This window comes from Tasmannia lanceolata, unplaced genomic scaffold (assembly GCF_043159265.1).
Source record: "Tasmannia lanceolata isolate RefF3 unplaced genomic scaffold, GAP_Taslan_0.1 ptg000004l, whole genome shotgun sequence".
In the NCBI taxonomy this organism is placed as follows: domain Eukaryota; kingdom Viridiplantae; phylum Streptophyta; class Magnoliopsida; order Canellales; family Winteraceae; genus Tasmannia; species Tasmannia lanceolata.
Genome location: NW_027518681.1, coordinates 369,601 through 385,450, shown reverse-complemented (window position 1 = coordinate 385,450; position 15,850 = coordinate 369,601). Strand labels below are relative to the sequence as shown.

Below are 15,850 nucleotides of genomic sequence, written 5' to 3'. Positions count from 1 at the left end.
CTCTGGAATGCCAGTATGTGAATAGCTTCATAAGATTGGCACTCTTAGCATAAATTTGATTGATTTTCGGACTTTTACCTTTATCAATATGGTTATCCACAATCTTATTAATATTTATTTATTTATTCTCGGTACTAGGTTAACTTGAATTTCCATGGTCATATTGGGGACCCTTTATGTTATTATTATTTGGATGGGTGTCACATAAATAATAAATGCGACACTATTTTGCTGTAACATACACACATAATTCTGTTTAAAACGAAAAAAAAAACAGTTTTAACGCCTACCTTTATAATCATTTACTCTTTTGGTCGCCCGTGCATCGCACAGGTTGCTTTGGGTACCTCTAAAAGATATTTTCAACTTTCAAACCGTGCGATGCACAGTTGGTCCCACTAGTATAGCGGTATAGTAGCTGCTATTGTGTTTCTCTTAGGTTATTCCGTGCAACAAGTTTGTGAAAGTCATTCGTGTACTCGATCACCGTGTTGTTTCCTTGTTTTAAATTTTGGAGCTGATGATAGAAGTCCATTTGGTAATTAAATGGGAGAAATTCACGCTTCATTTCCCACTTCAAGTCATTCCCATTTCCCGGCGGTGAAGCTTCAACGGTGATGCTTCAACGATTGCCACCAACCCGCTGCCCTTCCCTTGAATCGAAGGAACACTAACGGCACTTGTTTATCATCAGGTACACCCTTAATATCAAACAATTGCTCAGCTGCGTCTATCCAATCTAGAACCTCTTCCGCATCCATATTTCCATGAAATTCCTGAATAGAAACTTAATCCCGGCTTCCCAACGTCGGTCATCTTGGGGATGCATGTTTTGCCTTGGAGCTGCCCTCCTCGGCTATCTATTCTCATATTCATCGTGCTCCCCTCTCCTTGGAACCATTCTTCAACTACTTGTGGAGGTGGACTAGCTCGTTGAATGGTTATTCTTTCCATCCTTTGTCCCAAATTCAGAATGGCTGCAAGTAGATCTTGCTGATTTTTCTGACTTTGCTGCATAAACTCCTCAAATTGATTTTTATCCACATATCCGGAAGTATTAGAGGGACCGGTGGCTGCAGATTCACAACAACAAAATGTCGGAACCTCACAAGTAAGGAAGCAATACAACAAGTAAGGAAGCAATACAACGATCAACAAATACAGCAGCAATTAGCTAAACAATCTGAAATTTCTGTTTCACACCCTGCAAATTATGTGTTTCCAGATCTGTAGCGCTAAAAAACACCACAAATTAGCTCTGATAACAAGTTGATGCAGGGGAAAAAACTCGGAGTGATGCTTTTGGATTGTGATAGAACTCTGGTGTACAATCCTCAATGTATTGATCAACTTGTGTTTGATTCTCGCCTAATTGAGTCGAATTCAGCTCGACCAACAAATGGATGAAACTTCAGAGGCATTCCATCAAACATTAAGCATGCTACTTCAAATCAACCAAAAGGAACTGTCTGATTTTTAATTGTTTCTGGACAAACATCTTTTGCAACTAATTGTCCTCAGTTTGTACTTTTAACCTTCAGGAGGCTCTATTGCTAATCAAATCTCTCTATTGCAGAAACCGAACAAACACTAAAACGAATTGAAAATTCGCTCGGACAATCAGATCTAACATCAATGGTGAGATTGAGAAGGAATTGAAGGAGAACCAGTTCGCTAACTCTTTTCCCACGGATTCAACGAGAAGCTTCTCTCAAAAAATGGAGTTTCCCTCCAAGAACAAAATCAAAGATCCCCAATTTCAAAATACGATCGTCAGTCCCCTTGTAACTAAAATGAAGTGGCTTTATATATTAGCCATTACAAAAGTAAGATTCCTAAAATGCCCATAATCAATTAGAAAAGACTGCTGATCAGTTAAGCTAAATGATCATGCTTATTCTCAAATGAAATGAAATGTAACGGCAATGCCCAAATGAGTATATGTGTGGTCCACATTCTTGAATTGGAAAGCCCATCCTGCCATGCCTTGCATCAGTCTCGCGCTTCATCATATCCACCATTGTTTGGCAAGTCAGGTCCAGCAGGCTCTTTATGTTCAGATATTCTGCAGCCTGAAAACAACAGAACATGAAACATAAAATGAACACCAAAACAGTCAAAATATAAGTCCCTCCAACAACTTTCATTATCGTTAAATAAAGAACTACTAACACAAGAAAACATCATAACAGTGAAATGAATGTTAGTAACAAGTATTTGTTACATAGAGACATTGCATGCGAAGGAATGCATCACTCAGATTTGTTAAGAATACAATGTTAAATAGATGTGACACAAAAAATGTACGCAGAATGCTCTGATAACCCAAATGAATGCCAGTGCCATGTGCTTTTGGAGGATTGGGGAGAAGGGAGTGGGTCCCAGTACCTCTCTTTAATTATTGACAAGAAACAGAACCTAAACCCTAAACCCTAGCAATATTAATAGAAAATATTAGCAATCAAACTACAAAACCACACCCCCACCGTAAAATGCATACGTCTCAAGGCCAAGAAGCACAGCAAGGGTGGGGAGTAGAAACAGAATACGATTCATACCAATAGACGAAGTTTTTTTTTTTTTTTTGAAAATTAACAAAGGATTTTATTGATTGATGACATTGGAAGGGTGGTCCCGTATACGGCAACTTATGAGGAGTGAGTAATTAGGTTTCTAACAAGTTTTAATTCTTTTGAAAACTTCAAACCCAATTTTGGAAATTAAGAGATCAATGACAAGCACACAAGTTAAATCTAAAGTGCACATGCAAATAAAGAGCAAGAGTAAGAGAGATTGCACCCGAGATTTAAAGTGGTTCGGTCCTCCAAACGCGAGGCCTACTCCACTCCACCAACCAAACCCGTTGATGGCTTCACTATGTGATCTTCTTAACTTCGGCGAAGATCGGTGCCGATTACAAATTCCGATTACCTTTAACCTTGGTGGCAATCTTCACCACGGAGAGTGGGCTACGCTTCTCCGAACACTCGCCCAATACAAGTTCTTGATAAGAAAGAAAGAACAAAAACAATCCCTCACAAGGGTTTACAAAGTGTAGAAGATGTACAAATTTTGCCTATGATCCGAATCCTAATCTTTAGAAGATGAGAGGCATAATCAAGTTTGGTTCACTCTATGGATGTTCAAGTAGGTTTTTAGAGTGTTAGGATTGATGGTTTGGAAGTTTAGAATGCCCATATATATAGGAAAACCAAAATATGACCGTTCAATGGCATTGTGGTAATTCCAGCAAAATTCCCAACGGCTCAAAATATGACCGTTATAGTGTTCTCGGAGTTCCGAGAAAAAATTTCGGAGTTCCGGGAATACAAACAGAAGATGAAAAAAAGTCTACTGGACCATTTCTCAGAGTTCCGAGAATTCTCGGAGTTCCGAGAATTTCTCTCGGAGTTCCGAGAAGCCTATGAAGAGCAGATTTTCACTTCATGTTTTTGGGCTTCCAACTTAACACCAAGTTGGGATTGCTATGAGGGTTCCAAGGTGTTGGAACACCACAAAGACAATCACATATAAATTTAGGGTGTGTTTATTTTCTTAATTATGCCTTTCCAAATCCTAAACTAGGATTGGATCTTAATACATTCTAATATAACTTGATCTTCAATGGACTCTTCAAGTCTTCATTTATCTTGGACTTCGATGTCTTTGGCCTTCCGAATGTGGTCAAATGCGAGCTTCTTTGGCCTTAATCCAAGCAATGATGTCTTTAAGCAATTATGATCTACAACTTAGACAAACAAACACATTAGTGATCATAAATCACTTGTGTATTGGAATCATCAAAATAAGATGGGAATTGCCAAGGTGGGAACCATTGGGCTTACAATCTCCCAATTTTTGATGATGACAAGCACAAGAGATTTTCCAATAGAAGCATACATATTTTCCTTACACTTAAATTCTCTCCCTCTTTGGCATCAATCAAAAAGATTGGGGTAAAAGAGAAACAAAGGGATGAAATATTCAATTTAAAGCTCCCCCTTTTTCAAGGAAAAAGACAAACCTAGAACTCCCCCTATTTAGAATTTTTATTCAACATAAGAGGGGATATTTAATTAACTTTGAAAAAGATATTCAATTGTAAAGCATGCCCCTAATCTAAGCACATATGATGAATATCATATGGGGGCTTTGGGAACCCAAGATTTCTTGGTTCCACCATAATCCCTAATCTTAGATGCACATTGGAATTGGTAATGACAATTTATTCCACAATAATGGCATCTAACATGAGGGTTAGATACGCTAGTCCTATCATATGCATGTTTAGGTCTTTGACTAGTCTTCTTTAAGATTATGTCAATAATTTTGTCACCATTTAAGAATCTATGGAGACATAATCTTAACCTTTCATTTTCATTATGAAGATGGGTTATTTGATTTAGAAAATCATTAAATTCATCTTCATAAGATTTGGAAGAGCTTGCCACATCTTGGAGTTTTGTAATTTGGCAAGATTTCTCATCCAAACAACCCTTAAGGGTTTCAATCTCAAGTTTAAAATTTTCAAGTTGTATTTGAGATTTGGAAGAAAATTCATTTTTCAAAAAATTAAGTTCATTTTCTAATTTTGAAATGGATTTCTTTTGAACTTTATTTTTAGAAATTTGAGAGTGCAAGGTTGAGCACAATTCATCATATGATATTTTTTCACTATCACTACTAGATGAATAACATGAAGGGTTAGAGTTTACCTCGTCTTCATGGGTGAGTGCCATGAAGCAAATATCGTCTTTCTTTTCTTCCCCTTCGCTTGTACTCTTTCCCGAGGTGCTAGTAGCATCCCATCCGGCGGCAAGAGCTTTATGTTTCTTCCATTCCTTCTTTCCCTTGTACTTTGAGGAAGATGACTTGAGAAGTGGACAATCCGGTCTTTTGTGTCCAATCTTCTTGCAATTGTAGCATCTTAAAGCTCCCTCAGCTTCACTTTCTTCATTCTTCTTCTTTTTATCATTTTTATGTTTCTTTTTCCATAAGCTTTTAAATTTTCTTAAAGCTTCTTCTTCATCGCTATCCGCCTCGCTAGAGGATGATGAGTTCGCTTTGGAGGCTTTTAGAGCTAGAGATCGACTCTCTTTTTCTTTTTCTTTCGGCTTCTTCTCCTCTTGTCGACTAGTGAGGAGCATCTCATGGGTGATGAGAGATCCTACAAGCTCCTCCATGGTTAGCGTCTTGAGATTCTTTGATTCTTGTATGGCGGTTACCTTTGGATCCCAATATGGAGGAAGAGACCTAAGCAACTTACTCACAAGCTCATCAGTAGGATAAGATTTACCAAGATTTGCTAATTCATTAGAAATTTTAGAAAAACGGGTATACATTTCGGAAATGCTTTCGTTTTGATCCATTCTAAACATTTCATATTTGCTCTTTAACAAGTTTATTTTGGAATCCTTGACTTGTGATGTTCCCTCATGGGTAACGGCAAGTGTATCCCAAATAATCTTGGCGGAATCAAAAAGAGCAACTCGATTAAATTCCTCCGTAGATAAGGCGCAAAACAAAGAATTTATAGCTTTGTAATTTAAATTTGCATGTCTTTTTGCTACCGCATTCCATTCTTCAAATGGTGTGGAAGGCAAAATGTATCCATTTTCAACAATATGCCAAAGTTCCACATCTATCGAAAGAAGATAGATGCGCATCCTTGTCTTCCAATGTCCATAGTTGGACCCATTAAAGAAGGGAGGTCTAGTTGTGGAATGGCCCTCCGGAAGTCCGGTTCCATTTCTATCCGCCATTTCACAATTAGAAAGTTGCCAAAGATCTTATGATCTTTCCCTTGTTGAAATTTTTTTTTAAAAAAATTTACCAAAGATTTACAAAAAAGAAAATCTTTTAAGAGCCTTTGCTTTGATACCAAGTGAAATTGGAATGGTGGTCCTGTGTACGGCAACTTATGAGGAGTGAGTAATTAGGTTTCTAACAAGTTTTAATTCTTTTGAAAACTTCAAACCCAATTTTGGAAATTAAGAGATCAATGACAAGCACACAAGTTAAATCTAAAGTGCACATGCAAATAAAGAGCAAGAGTAAGAGAGATTGCACCCGAGATTTAAAGTGGTTCGGTCCTCCAAATGCGAGGCCTACTCCACTCCACCAACCAAACCCGTTGATGGCTTCACTATGTGATCTTCTTAACTTCGGCGAAGATCGGTGCCGATTACAAATTCCGATTACCTTTAACCTTGGTGGCAATCTTCACCACGGAGAGTGGGCTACGCTTCTCCGAACACTCGCCCAATACAAGTTCTTGATAATAAAGAAAGAACAAAAACAATCCCTCACAAGGGTTTACAAAGTGTAGAAGATGTACAAATTTTGCCTATGATCCGAATCCTAATCTTTAGAAGATGAGAGGCATAATCAAGTTTGGTTCACTCTATGGATGTTCAAGTAGGTTTTTAGAGTGTTAGGATTGATGGTTTGGAAGTTTAGAATGCCCATATATATAGGAAAACCAAAATATGACCGTTCAATGGCATTGTGGTAATTCCAGCAAAATTCCCAACGGCTCAAAATATGACCGTTATAGTGTTCTCGGAGTTCCGAGAAAAAATCTCGGAGTTCCGGGAATACAAACAGAAGATGAAAAAAAGTCTACTGGACCATTTCTCGGAGTTCCGAGAAGCCTATGAAGAGCAGATTTTCACTTCATGTTTTTGGGCTTCCAACTTAACACCAAGTTGGGATTGCTATGAGGGTTCCAAGGTGTTGGAACACCACAAAGACAATCACATATAAATTTAGGGTGTGTGTTTATTTCCTTAATTATGCCTTTCAAAATCCTAAATTAGGATTGGATCTTAATACATTCTAATATAACTTGATCTTCAATGGACTCTTCAAGTCTTCATTTATCTTGGACTTCGATGTCTTTGGCCTTCCAAATGTGGTCCAATGCGAGCTTCTTTGGCCTTAATCCAAGCAATGATGTCTTTAAGCAATTATGATCTACAACTTAGACAAACAAACACATTAGTGATCATAAATCACTTGTGTATTGGAATCATCAAAATAAGATGGGGCCAAGGTGGGAACAGTTTGCTTTTCATCTGTGCACAACCATGAAAAAAGAACAGTTGACTTGTGCAAGAAACTAAAATTCAGATCATCATCCAAAAAACAACACAAAAGAAACTAAAATAATAATTCCAATGAGACCCACCAGTCAAGCAATTCCCAGAAGAGACACAGTGAAGAAATAGCAGTCAACGAATGGAAGCCTAATCAAGAATACCCTAAAAACTCAATTCAATCAAGATGACAAAATTAACTCCAAAGATCATCATCCAAGAAACAACATAAAAGAAGCTAAAAGTATGATTCTATCAAGACCTGGCGATCAATCAATACCCAGAAAAGGCACAAAGAGAAATAGCAGTGAACGGATTGAACCCTAATCAAGAAAATCCTGAAAACAAAGATCATAATCCAAGAACACCAGAAAAGAAACTAAAATACTGATTCCAAGAAGTCCCACCAATCAATCACTATCCAGAAGAGACACAAGAAGAAATAGCAGTCAAAGAATGGAACCCTAATTAAAAATAAAAAAACCCTAAAAACTCAATTCGAACAAGATAAAAGAGAGACAACAAAGATCATCATCAAAGAAAGGAAAATCATGATTCCAACAAGACCCACCAATCAATTAATAGCAGTCAACAAGTAGAACCCTAATCAAGAAAACCCTAGGAAAATCATGATTCAAACAAGACCCACCAATCAATTAATAGCAGTCAACGAATAGAACCCTAATCAAGAAAACCCAAATTTAAAAAAAAAAAAAAAAAAAAAAAAAAAACATAAAAACTCATTTCGAACAAGATAGAAGAGAAACAACAAAGATCATCATCGAAGAACAAGGCCCACCAATCAATTAACAGCAGTCAAAGAATAGAACCGTGATGTGGAAAAAAAAAAATCCAATAAAGCCATGTTTGCAGATAAGAATAAGTTTGTTGAAATCTGCCCTAGAAGTTAGGAGTTTAATCTTGAATTTTAACGTTAATTGCTTTCTGTTTTAGATTGCTGCAGATTGTAGGTTGAAAGTCCGAAGAAGTTGGGATTATGTGAGTCAGTTAGGGACAACTGGCATGTATCCGTTAGATGGTGTAAAGGGGGTAAAATAAGAGTCATGGTTCTGTAATTGAAAAGCATTGAATAAAAAATCCTTTTTACCAGTCCTTTTGAGGTGCGATCTCCCTACTGAGATCTACTATTATTTCTCTGCTATCTCTCTTTTATTTCATGTTGTGCTGTTGTTTTCCATCATAGCTCGAAAAAGGAAGAAAAGAATCCCAAGAGATATAACTCTGCGGGACAGTAGCTTTGATCCTAACAAATTGGTATCAGAGCAAGACGAGGGAATGGCTGATGGCACACGTGGCGCTCAGATGGATGAGAGGATGAAGAGCCTACAACATGCGCAAGATGAGTTGCGGGAAACATCTGAAAGGCATGGCCAACTGCTGACCGAGATCATCCAACGTTTGGATGCGAACCGTGCCCAGGGAACAGGATGAGTTGCGAACTGTGCCCAAGGACCATGAAGGCTCAACTGGAAGGTCTCAGGTGCAGCCTGGTGTTGGCCAATCTTTTGGCAGCAATGGAGGGATTCAGACCCGTTCAATGAGGCTTGAGTTTCCACGTTTCCATGGTTCCAATCCTGCGGGGTGGCTCTTCAAGGCGCAACAATATTTTTCTTATCATCAGGTTCCACAAGAACAATGGCTAACCATAGCCTCTTTCAATGTGGAGGGAGAGGCCTTGGAATGGTACCAATGGTACATTGGCTATCAACCTACAGCCACTTGGAAGCAGTTTGTTGAAGCTATGGAGTCTCGATTTGGGCCAGACAAGAGTGAAAATTATGCGGGACGATTATCAAAGCTTCACCAAACTTCATCGGTTCTGGAGTACCAAAGGGAGTTCCAACGTCTATCAAATCGCGTACAAGGTCTTTCTGAGAATTATCTTGTTGATGTATACCTCAGTGGATTAAGGGATGAGATTAGGCTTGGCGTTCAAAAGTTTGGCCCAACTACTCTTCCCGAGGCCTTTAGCCTAGCCCGTTTGCAGGAGGAGGAGGTTAATGTGAGGCGGCGCAACATTAAAATTGAAGCAGCTCGGCCCCGTGTGATGCAGCAGCCTGCCAATTCATCTAGAGCTCCAGCCCCTGGCATTACCAAGCTCACTCCGGCCCAAGCTCGTGAAGGAGCCCGACCATGATGATGGCGATGATGGGGTAGCACCTGAAATATCTGTACATGCTATTGCAGGGACCCGTGCACCACAGACAAGAGTTGAGGGAACTCTCCGACAATGCAAGCTCACTATTCTCATTGATAGTGGATCAACCCACAATTTCATAGATCCCATGGTCATACAAAAGGCTAATCTCCCAACACAGTCATATGCCACATTTGAGTTAATGGTGGCCAATGGTGAGAAGTTGAAGGGCAGCGGCAGATGCAAGGGAGTGGCAATGCAAGTTCAAGGAGTGCCGATCAAGGCGGACTTCTATTTGTTATCGTTGGGTGGATGTGATGCAGTCCTTGGTGTGCTGCATGGCTGTTGACATTGGGCCCAGTGTTATGGGATTTTTCGTCATTATCAATGAAATTTAGAGGGGAGGAAGGAGAGCATGTATTGCAAGGCATTCCATCTTCCAACTCCGAAGTTGTTGGGTCTAAAAAAATGTCTAAGCAGTTGAAGGCGTCTGATCGGGCTTATATACTACAGCTCTACAATATGATTGTTCAGCCCAAGCCTGCTGATGTTGATTCGAAGGTGCAGCAAGTATTGAATCAATTTACTGATGTTTTTGAGGAGCCCAAGGGATTAACACCATCAAGATCTCAGGATCATTGCATAACCCTTATCAGTGGAGCTCATCCCGTGTCTGTACGTCCCTGCAGGTATCCCTACTTTCAAAAATCTGAAATTGAAAAGATCATATAAGAATTGTTGTCGTCTGGGGTGATCCGCCCTAGTGTTTCTCCTTTTTCTTCTCCAGTTCTATTAGTTCGAAAGCATGATGGATCTTGGAGAATGTGCGTCGATTACAGGGCTTTGAATAAAGTCACTGTAAAGGACAAGTTTCCTATTCCTGTAATCGATGAACTTTTGGATGAGATACATGGATCCACGGTCTTCAGTAAGCTCGATCTGAGATCTGGCTATCATCAAATCCGAGTCAGAGGCGAAGACATTCCCAAAACAGCGTTTAGGACACATGAGGGTCACTATGAATTTTTAGTGATGCCCTTTGGCCTCACTAATGCACCCTCAATGTTCCAAGCTCTTATGAATGATGACTTTCGGCCATATTTAAGGAAAATTTGTGCCAGTATTTTTTGACGACATTTTAGTCTACAGCAAATCTACTAACGAGCATTTGCAGCATTTAAGAGCTACTTTGGAGGTGTTGCGCCAACACAAGTTATTTGCCAAGAGATCCAAATGTTCATTTGGGCTGTCTGAAGTCCAATATTTAGGCCATGTGATATCTAAACAAGGCGTTGCTGTTGACCAAGATAAGGTGGCTGCCATGCTTAAATGGCCACGGCCCACATCTGTGAAGGCATTGAGAGGTTTCTTGGGTCTCACCGGATATTACAGAAAATTCGTTCAAGATTACGGCAAAATTGCAGCTCCTTTGACAGCACTTTGAAGAAGGATGCATGGGGATGGTGTGAAGAATCTGAACTCGCTTTCCAAAATTTGAAGAGGGCAATGACTTCAGCTCCTGTTTTAGCCCTTCCCAACTTTGCTCTTCCATTTATTCTAGAATGTGATGCGAGTGGTGTCGGAGTGGGGGCTGTTCTGATGCAAATGGGGCGGCCTATTGCTTTCTATAGTCAAGCCTTGCATGGAAAGAATCTCTCATTGTCTACATACGAGAAGGAATTATTGGCAATTATTATGGCAGTTCAAAAATAGAGGCCTTATTTATTGGGGGACAATTCGTGATTCGTACGGACCAGAGGAGTCTCAAATTCTTGTTGGAACAAAAGGTGGCTACCCCTGCTCAGCAACGGTGGTTATCTAAGCTAATGGGCTATAACTACCAAATTGAATACAAAAGAGGAACTGATAATTCGGTAGCTGATGCTCTCTCTCGTATCCAAGAAGGAAATAATTTTGCAATTTCTACCATTGTGCCTACTTGGGTTGAGAGAGTCAGAAAAGAATTAGTGGGGGATGTTTATCTTCAAAATTTAAAGAAGAAAATTGAAGAAAAAAAGGTAAGTTCAGCTAGATATAAGGAGATTGATGGGGTTTTATGGAGAAAAGGAAGGATTGTTTTGGGGCCCACTTCTCCTTTGAGAAATGAGATTTTCAGAGAGTGCCACTATACACCAACTGGTGGTCACAGCGGAATTCAGAACTCGGTAAGGAAAATAAGGAAGGTTTTTTATTGGCCAGGAATGAGGAAAGATATAAAAAAATGGGTGCAAGAGTGTGAGATTTGCCAGCAAGTTAAATATGAGAATGTGGCATATCCCGGGTTGTTGCAACCCCTTCCAATTCCCGATAAAATTTGGACGGACATCTCCCTTGATTTTATTGAGGGACTGCCCATCTCAACTACCAAGTCTGCTATTCTAGAGGTTGTTGATAGGTTATCCAAGTACGGGCACTTCATTCCAATCTCACATCCGTATACCGCTCAAGATGTGGCTAGAGTATTCTTTGAAAATATATTTAAGTTACACGGTTTACCTTCCACTATTGTCTCTGACAGGGATCCTGTGTTCACTAGCAATTTTTGGAGGCAATTATTCAAGCTGCAAGGAACTCAATTAAGAATGAGTTCAGCGTATCATCCTCAGTCGGATGGCCAAACTGAGGTGCTCAATCGATGTTTGGAGAACTATTTGACGTGCTTTGCATGTTATCATCCAAAAACATGGGTTAAATGGGTCTAAGGGTGTCAATTTTGGCTCGGGCTCGGAAGCTCGCTCGAGCTCGGCTCGAATCCTTAACGAGCCGAGCCCGATTTAGGCCAGGCTCGGCTCTGCTCGGCTCGTTAAGAATTTAATATATTTAAATATATATATATATATATATATATATATATATATATATATATATATATAGAGAGAGAGAGAGAGAGAGAGAGAGAGAGAGAGAGAGAGAGAATAGAGTTCCTAAGGTGTCACCTCATATAGCTTATATGAGGTGGCGCTCACAAAACATAAAGGGCCCACATTTTTGGGGTGATCCAAACCACTCATTTGAAAGGCCCTTAGATGGATATGGTGCCTACAAAAAATCAGGTCCATAGGATCATCCTAACCCTTTCATTTATGGAGGTTAAAAATGGGTAGATTTATGGAGGTTTATACTCATCCATTTCAACCTCCACAAATGGAAGGGTTAGGATGATCCTATGAAGTTGATTTTTTGGGCACACCCTATCTATGTAAGGGTGTATTAAATGAATGCTTTGGATCATCCAAATAAAGTGGGCCCCTTATGTTTTTAAGCGCCACCTCATATAAGCTATATGAGGTGACACCTTAGGAACTCTATTCTCATATATATATATATATATATATATATATACACACTAAAAGGGTTGTCCAGGGAGTGAAAGGGGGAGGCAAAATATGTCACTTCATTTTTGGAACCCCATTTGATACTTGGACCACCCCCCATAGTGTAAAAAAAGTAGTCAAATTACACTAGATAGGGCTGTCCAACGAAGATGAGGGGTGTGAACTTAATATAACCCGAGCTCGGTAAGGCTCACGAGCCTGGCCGAGCCTGATCGAGCCGAGCCGAGCTTTTGAGCTTAACGAGCCGAGCCGAGCCTGGCCAAGCTCGGCTCGTTTACACCCCTAAATGGGTCCCATTGGCTGAGTGGTGGTACAATACCACATACCACTCTGCCATTAAAATGTCTCCTTTTGAAGCAGTCTATGGAGTGGCGCCGCCAACTATGCTCTCATATATTCTGGGTTCTTCTAGGGTACCAGCTGTGGAAGAAGAATTAAAAGAAAGAGATAAGATTCTCGGTGATGTTAAAGAAAATCTCCGGGTGGCTCAAGAACGAATGAAGCAATTTGCTGATAAGCATAGATTTGAGAGAACCTTTCAAGAGGGAGATTTTGTCTATTTAAGGTTGCAACCCTACAGACAGACATCAGTGGCAATGAGGAGGTCGTTCAAGCTTGCAGCTCGTTACTATGGGCCCTTCAAAATTGTTGAAAAGGTGGGTCCAGTTGCGTACCGTTTGGAACTGCCCCGAGGAAGCAAAATACACCCCACGTTCCATGTGTCTCAGTTGAAGAAGGTTGGGGAGCATATTCCAATCAGTCCTACATTACCACCATTGAGTGAAGATGGGAGTCTCCACCCTTATCCTGAAGCTATTCTATCTAGGAAGCTCGTTAAGAGAGGGAACATAGCTGATGTTGAAGTCTTGGTGCAATGGGAAGGTGTCCCTGAAGCAGATGCTACTTGGGAGAGATTGAAAAGTTTGGAGGAGCGTTACCCAGATGCTAACCTTGCGGACAAGGTCAATTTGAGGAGGGAGGATTGATGTGGAAAAAAAAAAAATTTCAATAAAGCCATGTTTGCAGATAAGAATAAGTTTGTTGAAATCTGCCCTAGAAGTAAGGAGTTTAATCTTGAATTTTAACGTTAATTGCTTTCTGTTTTAGGTAGCTGCAGATTGTAGGTTGAAAGTCCGAAGAAGTTGGGACTATGTGAGTCAGTTAGGGACAACTGGCATGTATCCGTTAGATGGTGTAAAGGGGGTAAAATAAGAGTCATGGTTCTGTAATTGAAAAGCATTGAATAAAAATTCCTTTTTACCAGTCCTTTTGAGGTGCGATCTCCCTACTGAGATCTACTATTATTTCTCTGCTAGCTCTCTTTTATTTCATGTTGTGCTGTTGTTTTCCGTCATAGCTCGAAAAAGGAAGAAAAGAATCCCAAGAGATATAACTCTGCGGGACAGTAGCTTTGATCCTAACAAACCATAATCAAGAAAACCCTAATTTTGTTTTTAAAAAAACAGAAAAACTCAATTCGAACAAAGATAAAAGAGAAACAACAAAGATCATCATTCAAGAATAAGACCCACCAATCAATTAACAGCAGTCAACAAATAGAACCCTAATCAAGAAAACCCTAAAAACTCAATTCATAGAACCGTAATCAAGAAAACCCTAAAAACTCAATTCATAGAACCCTAATCAAGAAAACCATAAAAACCCAATTTTAAAAAAAATAACAAAGAGATCTCATAGCATATTTTCTTACCAAGATGAGATCAATCAAGGTGGCCTGATCGACCCATACAAAATCAGCATCATAAACCTTGACCTCATCATCGGTGACGGATTTGTCCTCGCTATCTGTAGCGTGTTTATTGATGTATTCAACGCCCTCGGACAAGATTTTTCCCTGGCTCTGTTTGGTTGCAAAAAGTAGGGAAGACGGCTGAGCATTTCTAGGAATATGAAATACCAAAGGGTGTGGTTGTCATTTTTTAGCTCAAATCCCATTGGACTTCTAGACATGGAAGGGACATCATTATTAGCTTTTTGCTTAGGAGACGCCTATGTGGCGGGATTGTCCCCTCCCCTACTTTTCCAATGGCAAACCTTGTTTTTGGTAAATTTTAGAGGGGAGAAGAGTAGAATATGAAATGCCATGTGTAATCATTACTTTTTTCTCTCTATCTCTCTCCTCTTTCTCTCTCTTCTAGTATTTATTTTGTTAATGACACCCCTCCATTCTCCCACATGCTTTGACATCTAACCAAACACACTACCAAAATTCCCCAAAATTCCCTCTAATCTTCTCTAGACAAGTCTACACATATCCCACCCTTGTCACCTCCTTGTTGACTACTACTTCCACTAAAATCTCATCTAACCAAACAGAGCCTTCACGTTTGGGAGAGCAATCACATTATCAGCCCAATCATCCTCGATCAAGTGTTTGATCGTCTCAGTATAAATGCGCCCCCTTTGCAGTACGCATACGCCCCCCTTATAACGTCAACAGTGGGCTACTTTAACACTTTTTGACGTCAAAATCACGTTAAAAGGGGGGCGAATTTGTACTACAGGGGGGTAAAAATATCATTGCCTTTATCATCTACATCATATGAAAGTTATTTATTGGAGAAAAGGAGCCGCAAGACATAAAAAGTTGATATGTAAAGTACACGTTTGAGTCTATCTAAGGAACTATGTTATAGTATATGGGATATTATGAGATCTAATTTGATTTGACTAGGTGCTAGATTAAGTATTAATGCTATATTAGGTAACTGTACTAGATTAGGATTAGCTATTTCCTTTCTTATCCAAATCTCCTTCCATGTTTCTCCTTCCATGTTTATCTTTATGTGTAATAAAAAACATCCAAGTTCAGTAAAAGGGAAGTGAGATATCAGCCCCTTTTGATCACCGGAACACCCACTGTCCGTGTTTGTGGCAATTAGGGGCATTAAATTCTTTTGACATAAGTACAACAGCCCCTCTTTAGTCATTGATACACTGACAGGGGGTGTTCCTGGTGATAGAAGGGCCGGATATATCACTTCCCTTCCGTACCCCATACGAAAATAAAGTTATTTTAGATTTAAAATAAACAATAAGAAATTGAAAGTTATTTTAGATTAAAAAGAAGCCGTAAGAAAGTGAAAGTTGATATGTAAAGTATACATCTGACCTAGTATAAATACACTCTGATGAAGTGTGTTAGGCCTAAAATCGGTAACAGGTCATGGTAGGGCTGGATGGTCCGAGCTAACAAGCCACGACTGAGGGGCTGGTTGAGTCCTGCGCTGCACAAGGGT

General features: G+C 39.7%; 1 long non-coding RNA gene across 1 annotated transcript; it reads right to left on the bottom strand.

The window, feature by feature from the left end:
* Nucleotides 1–205: 205 nt before the first annotated feature.
* LOC143875680 (uncharacterized) lies at nt 206–14,437 on the bottom strand. The gene is made up of 2 exons (XR_013250167.1): nt 14,302–14,437; nt 206–2,072 (listed from the first exon to the last, which is right to left on the bottom strand). It is a non-coding gene; the product is annotated as an uncharacterized LOC143875680 (long non-coding RNA).
* Nucleotides 14,438–15,850: the final 1,413 nt, after the last annotated feature.